The sequence below is a fragment of the Heterodontus francisci genome, unplaced genomic scaffold, assembly GCF_036365525.1.
Source record: "Heterodontus francisci isolate sHetFra1 unplaced genomic scaffold, sHetFra1.hap1 HAP1_SCAFFOLD_74, whole genome shotgun sequence".
NCBI lineage: Eukaryota > Metazoa > Chordata > Chondrichthyes > Heterodontiformes > Heterodontidae > Heterodontus > Heterodontus francisci.
Window position 1 is genome coordinate 3352778 of NW_027140442.1, and position 11016 is coordinate 3363793.

The following is an 11016-nucleotide window of genomic DNA, read 5'->3' on the forward strand; positions in this document are numbered from 1 at the left end:
CACACACTTACATCAAGTAACAAAGACATACACTGATACCCAGGAACACAGACACACACAGACACCAAATAACAAAGACATACACTGACACCAAGTAACAAAGACATACACTTACACCAAGTAACAAAGACACACGCTTACATCAGGTAACACAGACATACACTGACACCAAGTAACAAAGACATACACTTACACCAAGTATTTTGACATACACTGACACCAAGTCACAAAGACATACACTGATACCCAGTAACACAGACACACACATACACCAAGTAACATAGACACACACTTACACCAAGTAAAAAAGACAGACACTGATACCCAGTAACACAGACACACACTTACACCAAGTAACAAAGACATACACTGACACCCAGTAACACAGACACACACGGACACCAAGTAACAAAGACACACACTTACACCAAGTAACACAGACACACACTGACACCCATAACACAAACAAACACACTGACACCAAGTAACACAGACATACACTGACACCAAGTGACGCAGACATACACTGATACCAAATCACAAAGACATACACTGATGCCCAGTTACACAGACACACACTGACACCAAGTTACAAAGACATACACTGACACCAAGTAACAAAGATATACACTTACACCAAGTAACATAGACACACACTTACACTAAGTAACACAGACATACACTGACACCAAGTAAAAAAGACAGACAATTACACCAAGTAACAAAGACATACACTTGCACCAAGTATTTTGACATCCACTGACACCAAGTGACACAGACATACACTGATACCATATCACAAAGACATACACTGATGCCCTGTAACACAGACACACACTGACACCAAGTAACAAAGACATACACTGACACCAAGTAACAAAGACACACACTTACACCAAGTAACACAGACATACACTGACACCAAGTAACAAAGACAGACAATTACACCAAGTAACAAAGACATACACTTACACCAAGTAAAAAGGACAGACACTGATACCCAGTAACACAGACACACACTTACACCAATTAACAAAGACTTACACTGACACCAGTAACAAAGACATACACTGACACCCAGTAACACAAACAAACACACTGACACCAAGTAACACAGACATACACTGACACCAAGTAACAAAGACACACACTTACACCAAGTAACACAGACATACACTGACACCAAGTAACAAAGACAGACAATTACACCAAGTAACAAAGACATACACTGATATCAAGTCACAAAGACATACACTGATACCAAGTCACAAAGTCATACACGTATGCCCAGTAACACAGACACACACTGACACCAAGTAACAAAGACATACACTGACACCAAGTAACAAAGACATATACTTAAACCAAGTAACAAATACACACACTTACACCAAGTAACACAGACATACACTGACACCAAGTAACAAAGACAGACAATTACACCAAGTAACAAAGACATTCACTGATACCCAGTACAACGGACACAGACTTACACCAAGTAACACTGACATACAATGAAACCAAGTAACAAAGACATTCACTGATACACAGTAACACAGACACACACTTACACCAAGTAAAAAAGACAGACTCTGATACCCAGTAACACAGACACACACTTACATCAAGTAACAAAGACATACACTGATACCCAGGAACACAGCACACACTGCCATGGGGGGGGCACATTGGAGCCGTGGTTAGCACCGCAGCCTCACAGCTTCAGGGACCCGGGTTCGATTCTGGGTACTGCCTGTGCGGAGTTTGCAAGTTCTCCCTGTGTCTGCGTGGGTTTCCTCCGGGTGCTCCGGTTTCCTCCCACATGCCAAAGACTTGCAGGTTGATAGGCTAATTGGCCATTATAAATTGCCCCTAGAATAGGTAGGTGGTAGGGAAATATACAGGGACCGGTGGGGATGTGATAGGAATACGGGATTAGTGTAGGATTAGGATAAATTGGTTGTTGATGTTCGGGACAGACTCGGTGCGCCGAAGGGCCTGTTTAAGTGCTGCATCTCGAAAATAAACAAAATACTGACCCCTAGTGTCACAGACACACACTGACACCCAGTACCACAAACAAACACACACTGACAACCAGTAACACAGAGAAACACTGCTGCACAGTAACAAAGACATACGCTGACACCAAGTAACACAGATACACAATGACACCCAGTAAAAAAGACATACACTGACACCAAGTCACAAAGACATACACTGATACCAAGTCACAAAGACATACACTGATGCCCAGTAACACAGACACACACAGACACCAAATAACAAAGACATAAACTGACACCAAGTAACAAAGACATACACTTACACCAAGTAACAAAGACACACACTTACATCAGGTAACACAGACATACACTGACACCAAGTAACAAAGACAGACAATTACAACAAGTAACAAAGACATACACTTACACCAGGTATTTTGACATACACTGACACCAAGTCACAAAGACATACACTGATACCCAGTAACACAGACACACACATACACCAAGTAACACAGACACACACTTACACCAAGTAAAACAGACAGACACTGATACCCAGTAACACAGACACACACTTACACCAAGTAACAAAGACATACACTGACACCCAGTAACACAGACACACACGGACACCAAGTAACAAAGACACACACTTACACCAAGTAACACAGACACACACTGACACCCAGTAACACAAACAAACACACTGACACCAAGTAACACAGACATACACTGACACCAAGTGACACAGACATACACTGATACCAAGTCACAAAGACATACACTGATGCCCAGTTACACAGACACACACTGACACCAAGTAACAAAGACATACACTGACACCAAGTAACAAAGATATACACTTACACCAAGTAACATAGACACACACTTACACTAAGTAACACAGACATACACTGACACCAAGTAAAAAGACAGACAATTACACCAGGTAACAAAGACATACACTTACACCAAGTATTTTGACATCCACTGACACCAAGTAACAAAGACATACACTGATACCCAGTAACACAGACACACACGGTCACCAAGTAACAAAGACACAGACTTACACCAAGTAACACAGACACACACTGACACCCAGTAACACAGACAGACACTGACACCAAGTAACAAAGACATAAACTGATACCCAGTAACACAGGCGCACAGTGACACCCAGTAACACAGACACACACTTACACCAAGTAAAAAAGACAGACCCTGATACCCAGTAACACAGACACACACTTACACCAAGTAACAAAGACATACACTGACAACCAGTAACAAAGACATACTCTGACACCCAGTAACACAGACACACACGGACACCAGGTAACAAAGACACACACTTACACCAAGTAACACAGACACACACTGACACCCAGTAACACAAACAAACACACTGACACCAAGTAACACAGACATAAACTGACACCAAGTAACAAAGACATCCACTGACACCCAGTAACACAGACACACACTGACACCAAGTAACAAAGACACACACTTACACCAAGTAACAAAGACATACACTGACACCCAGTACCACAAACAAACACACACTGACACCCAGTAACACAGAGAAACACTGCTGCACAGTAACAAAGACATACGCTGACACCAAGTATCACAGATACACAATGACACCCAGTAAAAAAGACATACACTGACACCAAGTCACAAAGACATACACTGATACCAAGTCACAAAGACATACACTGATGCCCAGTAACACAGACACACACAGACACCAAGTAACAAAGACATACACTGACACCAAGTAACAAAGACATACACTTACACCAAGTAACAAAGACACACACTTACATCAGGTAACACAGACATACACTGACACCAGTGTAACAAAGACAGACAATTACAACAAGTAACAAAGACATACACTTACACCAAGTATTTTGACATACACTGACACCAAGTCACAAAGACATACACTGATACCCAGTAACACAGACACACACTTACACCAAGTAACACAGACACACACTTACACCAAGTAAAAAAGACAGACACTGATACCCAGTAACACAGACACACACTTACACCAAGTAACAAAGACATACACTGACAACCAGTAACACAGACACACACGGACACCAAGTAACACAGACACACACTGACACCCAGTAACACAAACAAACACACTGACACCAAGTAACACAGACATACACTGACACCAAGTGACACAGACATACACTGATACCAAGTCACAAAGACATACACTGATGCCCTTTAACACAGACACACACTGACACCAAGTAACAAAGACATACACAGACAGCAAGTAACAAAGATATACACTTACACCAAGTAACATAGACACACACTTACACCAAGTAACACAGACATACCCTGACACCAAGTAAAAAAGACAGACAATTACACCAAGTAACAAAGACATACACTTACACCAAGTATTTTGACATCCACTGACACCAAGTAACAAAGACATACACTGATACCCAGTAACACAGACACACACGGTCACCAAGTAACTCAGACATACACTGACACCAAGTAACAAAGACATACCCTGATACCCAGTAACAAAGACATACACTGACACCAAGTCACAAAGACATACACTGATACCCAGTAACACAGACACACACATACACCAAGTAACACAGACACACACTTACACCAAGTAAAACAGACAGACACTGATACCCAGTAACACAGACACACACTTACACCAAGTAACAAAGACATACACTGACACCCAGTAACACAGACACACACGGACACCAAGTAACAAAGACACACACTTACACCAAGTAACACAGACACACACTGACACCCAGTAACACAAACAAACACACTGACACCAAGTAACACAGACATACACTGACACCAAGTGACACAGACATACACTGATACCAAGTCACAAAGACATACACTGATGCCCAGTTACACAGACACACACTGACACCAAGTAACAAAGACATACACTGACACCAAGTAACAAAGATATACACTTACACCAAGTAACATAGACACACACTTACACTAAGTAACACAGACATACACTGACACCAAGTAAAAAGACAGACAATTACACCAGGTAACAAAGACATACACTTACACCAAGTATTTTGACATCCACTGACACCAAGTAACAAAGACATACACTGATACCCAGTAACACAGACACACACGGTCACCAAGTAACAAAGACACAGACTTACACCAAGTAACACAGACACACACTGACACCCAGTAACACAGACAGACACTGACACCAAGTAACAAAGACATAAACTGATACCCAGTAACACAGGCGCACAGTGACACCCAGTAACACAGACACACACTTACACCAAGTAAAAAAGACAGACCCTGATACCCAGTAACACAGACACACACTTACACCAAGTAACAAAGACATACACTGACAACCAGTAACAAAGACATACTCTGACACCCAGTAACACAGACACACACGGACACCAGGTAACAAAGACACACACTTACACCAAGTAACACAGACACACACTGACACCCAGTAACACAAACAAACACACTGACACCAAGTAACACAGACATAAACTGACACCAAGTAACAAAGACATCCACTGACACCCAGTAACACAGACACACACTGACACCAAGTAACAAAGACACACACTTACACCAAGTAACAAAGACATACACTGACACCCAGTACCACAAACAAACACACACTGACACCCAGTAACACAGAGAAACACTGCTGCACAGTAACAAAGACATACGCTGACACCAAGTATCACAGATACACAATGACACCCAGTAAAAAAGACATACACTGACACCAAGTCACAAAGACATACACTGATACCAAGTCACAAAGACATACACTGATGCCCAGTAACACAGACACACACAGACACCAAGTAACAAAGACATACACTGACACCAAGTAACAAAGACATACACTTACACCAAGTAACAAAGACACACACTTACATCAGGTAACACAGACATACACTGACACCAGTGTAACAAAGACAGACAATTACAACAAGTAACAAAGACATACACTTACACCAAGTATTTTGACATACACTGACACCAAGTCACAAAGACATACACTGATACCCAGTAACACAGACACACACTTACACCAAGTAACACAGACACACACTTACACCAAGTAAAAAAGACAGACACTGATACCCAGTAACACAGACACACACTTACACCAAGTAACAAAGACATACACTGACAACCAGTAACACAGACACACACGGACACCAAGTAACACAGACACACACTGACACCCAGTAACACAAACAAACACACTGACACCAAGTAACACAGACATACACTGACACCAAGTGACACAGACATACACTGATACCAAGTCACAAAGACATACACTGATGCCCTTTAACACAGACACACACTGACACCAAGTAACAAAGACATACACAGACAGCAAGTAACAAAGATATACACTTACACCAAGTAACATAGACACACACTTACACCAAGTAACACAGACATACCCTGACACCAAGTAAAAAAGACAGACAATTACACCAAGTAACAAAGACATACACTTACACCAAGTATTTTGACATCCACTGACACCAAGTAACAAAGACATACACTGATACCCAGTAACACAGACACACACGGTCACCAAGTAACTCAGACATACACTGACACCAAGTAACAAAGACATACCCTGATACCCAGTAACAAAGACATACACTGACACCAAGTCACAAAGACATAAACTGATACCCAGTAACACAGACACACACTAACACCAAGTAACTCAGACATACACTGACAACCAGTAACACATAGACACACAGACACCAAGTAACAAAGACACAGACTTACACCAAGTAACACAGACACACACTGACACCCAGGAACACAGACACACAATTACACCCATTAACACAGACACACACGGACACCAAGTAACAAAGACACACACTTACACCAAGTAACACAGACACACACTGAAACCCAGTAACACAAACAAACACACTGACACCAATTAACACAGACATACACTGACACCAAGTAACAAAGACATACACTGATACCCAGGAACACAGACACACGCTTACACCAAGTAACAAAGACAGACTCTGATACCCAGTAACACAGACACACACTGACACCAAGTAACAAAGACATACACTGACACCCAGTAACAAAGTCATACACTGACACCCAGTAACACAGACACACACGGACACCAAGTAACAAAGACACACACATACACCAAGTAACACAGACACACACTGACACCCTGTAACACAAACAAACACACTGAACGCAAGTAACACAGACATACACTGACACCAAGTAACAAAGAAATACACTGATACCCAGTAACACAGGCACACACTGTGGGGAGTGGGGCACATTGGCGCAGTGGTTAGCACCGCAGCCTCACAGCTCCAGGGACCCGGGTTCGATTCTGTGTACTGCCTGTGCGGAGTTTGCAAGTTCTCCCTGTGTCTGCGTGAGTTTCCTCCGGGTGCTCCGGTTTCCTCCCACATGCCAAAGAATTGCAGGTTGATAGGTTAATTGGTCATCATAAATTGCCCCTAGTATAGGTAGGTGGTAGGGAAATATATAGGGACAGGTGGGGATGTGATAGGAACACGGGATTAGTGTAGGATTAGCTGAAATGGGAGGTTGATGGTCGGCACAGTCCCGGTGGGCCGAAGGGCCTGTTTAAGGGCAGTATCTCCAAACTAAACTAAATACTGACACCTAGTGTCACAGACACACACTGACACCCAGTAACACAAACAAACACACACTGACACCCCGTAACACAGAGAACCACTGATACACAGGAACAAATACATACACTGACACCAAGTAACACAAACACACACTGACACCCAGTAACAATGACATACACTGACAACAGGTCACAGAGACATACACTAATACCAAGTCACAAAGACACACACTGACACCAAGTAACAAAGACATGCACTGACACCAAGTAACAAAGGCATACACTGACACCAAGTAACAAAGACAGACACTTACACCAAGTATTTTGACATACACTGACACCAAGGAACAAAGACATACACTGATACCCAGTAACACAGACACACACTTACACCCAGTAACAATGACATATACTGACAACAAGTCACGAAGACACACTCTGATACCTAGTCACAAAGAAATACACTGACACCAAGTAACAAAGACAGACACTGACACCCAGTAATACAGACACACACTTACACCAAGTCACAAAGACACACACTGACACCCAGCAACAAAGACAGACACTTACACAAAGTAACAAAGACATACAATGACACCAAGTAAAAAAGACAGACACTGACACCAAGTAACAAAGACATACACTTACAACAAGTAACAAAGACATGCACTGACACCAAGTAACAAAGACACACACTTCCACCAAGTAACACGGACATACACTGACACCAAGTAACAAAGACAGACACTGACACCCAGTAATACAGACAACACTTACACCACGTCACAAAGACACACACTGACACCCAGTAACAAAGAAAGACACTGACATCCAGTAACACAGACACACACTTACACCAAGTCACAATGACACACACTGACACCCAGTAACAAAGACATACACTGACACCCACTAACAAAGACACACACTGACACCAAGTAACAAAGACATACACTGATACCCAGTAACACAGACACACACTGACACCAAGTCACAAAGACACACACTGGCACCCAGTAACAAAGACACACAATTACACCCAGTAACAAAGACATACACTGAAACCAAGTAACAAAGACACACACTTACACCAAGTAACACAGACACACACTGACACCCAGTAACGCAGACACACACTTACACCAAGTAACAAAGACATACACTGACACCAAGTAACAAGGACATACATTGATACCCAGTAACACAGGCACACACTTACACCAAGTAACACAGACATACTTTGACACCCAGTAGCAAAGACAGGCAATTACACCAAGTAACAAAGACATACACTTACACCAAGTATTTTGACATACACTGACACCAAGTAACAAAGACATACACTGATACCCAGTAACACAGACACACACTTACACCAAGTAACAAGGCATACACTGACACCAAGTCACAAAGACACACACTGACACCCAGTAACAAAGACATACACTGAAACCAAGTCACTAAGACATACATTGATACCCAGTAACACAGACGCACACTTACACCAAGTAACACAGACATAGACTGACACCAAGTAACAAACAGACACTGACACCAAGTAACACAGACATACACTGACACCAAGTAACAAAGACATACACTGATACCCAGTAACACAGACACACGCTTACACCAAGTAACAAAGACAGACTCTGATACCCAGTAACACAGACACACACTTACACCAAGTAACAAAGACATACACTAACACCTTGTAACAAAGTCATACACTGACACACAGTAACACAGACACACACGGACACCAAGTAACAAAAGCACACACTTACACCAAGTAACACAGACTCACACTGACACCCAGTAACACAGACACACACTTACACCAAGTAACATAGACATACACTGACACCAAGTAACAAAGACAGACACTGATACCCAGTCACACAGACACACACTTACACCAAGTAACAAAGACATGCACTGACACCCAGTAACACAGACACACACGGACACCAAGTAACAAAGACACACACATACACCAAGTAACACAGACACACACTGACACCCTGCAACACAAACAAACACACTGAAAGCAAGTAACACAGACATACACTCACACCAAGTAACAAAGACATAAACTGATACCCAGTATCACAGGCACACACTGTGGGGAGTGGGGCACATTGGCGCATTGGTTAGCACCGCAGCCTCACTGCTCCAGGGACCCGGGTTCGATTCTGTGTACTGCCTGTGCAGAGTTTGCAAGTTCTCCCTGTGTCTGCGTGAGTTTCCTCCGGGTGCTCCGGTCTCCTCCCACATGCCAAAGACTTGCAGGTTCATAGGTTAATTGGCCATCATAAATTGCCCCTAGTATAGGGAGGTGGTAGGGAAATATATAGGGACAGCTGGGGATGCGATAGGAATACGGTATTAGTGTAGGATTAGCTGAAATGGGAGGTTGATGGTCGGCACAGTCTCGGTGGGCCGAAGGGCCTGTTTAAGGGCAGTATCTCTAAACTAAACTAAATACTGACACCTAGTGTCACAGATACACACTGACACCATTAACACAAACAAACACACACTGACACCCCGTAACACAGAGAACCACTGATACACAGAAACAAAGACATACGCTGACACCAAGTAACACAAACATACACTGACACCCAGTAACAAAGACATACACTGACAACAGGTCACAAAGACACACACTAATACCAAGTCACAAAGACATAGACTGATACCCAGTAACACAGACAAACACTGACACCAAGTAACAAAGACACACGCAGACACCAAGTAACAAAGGCATACACTGACACCAAGTAACAAAGACAGACACTTACACCAAGTATTTTGACATACACTGACACCCAGTAACACAGACACACACTTACACCAAGTAACAAAGACACACACTTACACCAAGTAACACAGACATACACTGACACCAAGTAACAAAGACATACACTGACACCAAGTAACAAAGACATAAACTGACACCCAGTAACAAAGACATACACAGATACCAAGTAACACAGACATACACTGACACCAAGTAACAAAGACATACACTGACACCAAGTAACAAAGACATAAACTGACACCCAGTAACAAAGACATACACTGACACCAAGTAACAATGAAATACAGTGACACCCATTAACAAAGACATACACTGACACCAAGTCACAAAGACATACAGTGACACCAAGTAACAAAGACAAACACTGATACCCAGTAACAAAGGCACACACTTACACGAAGGAGCAAAGACATACAGTGATACCAAAAAACACAGACACACACTTACACCAAGTA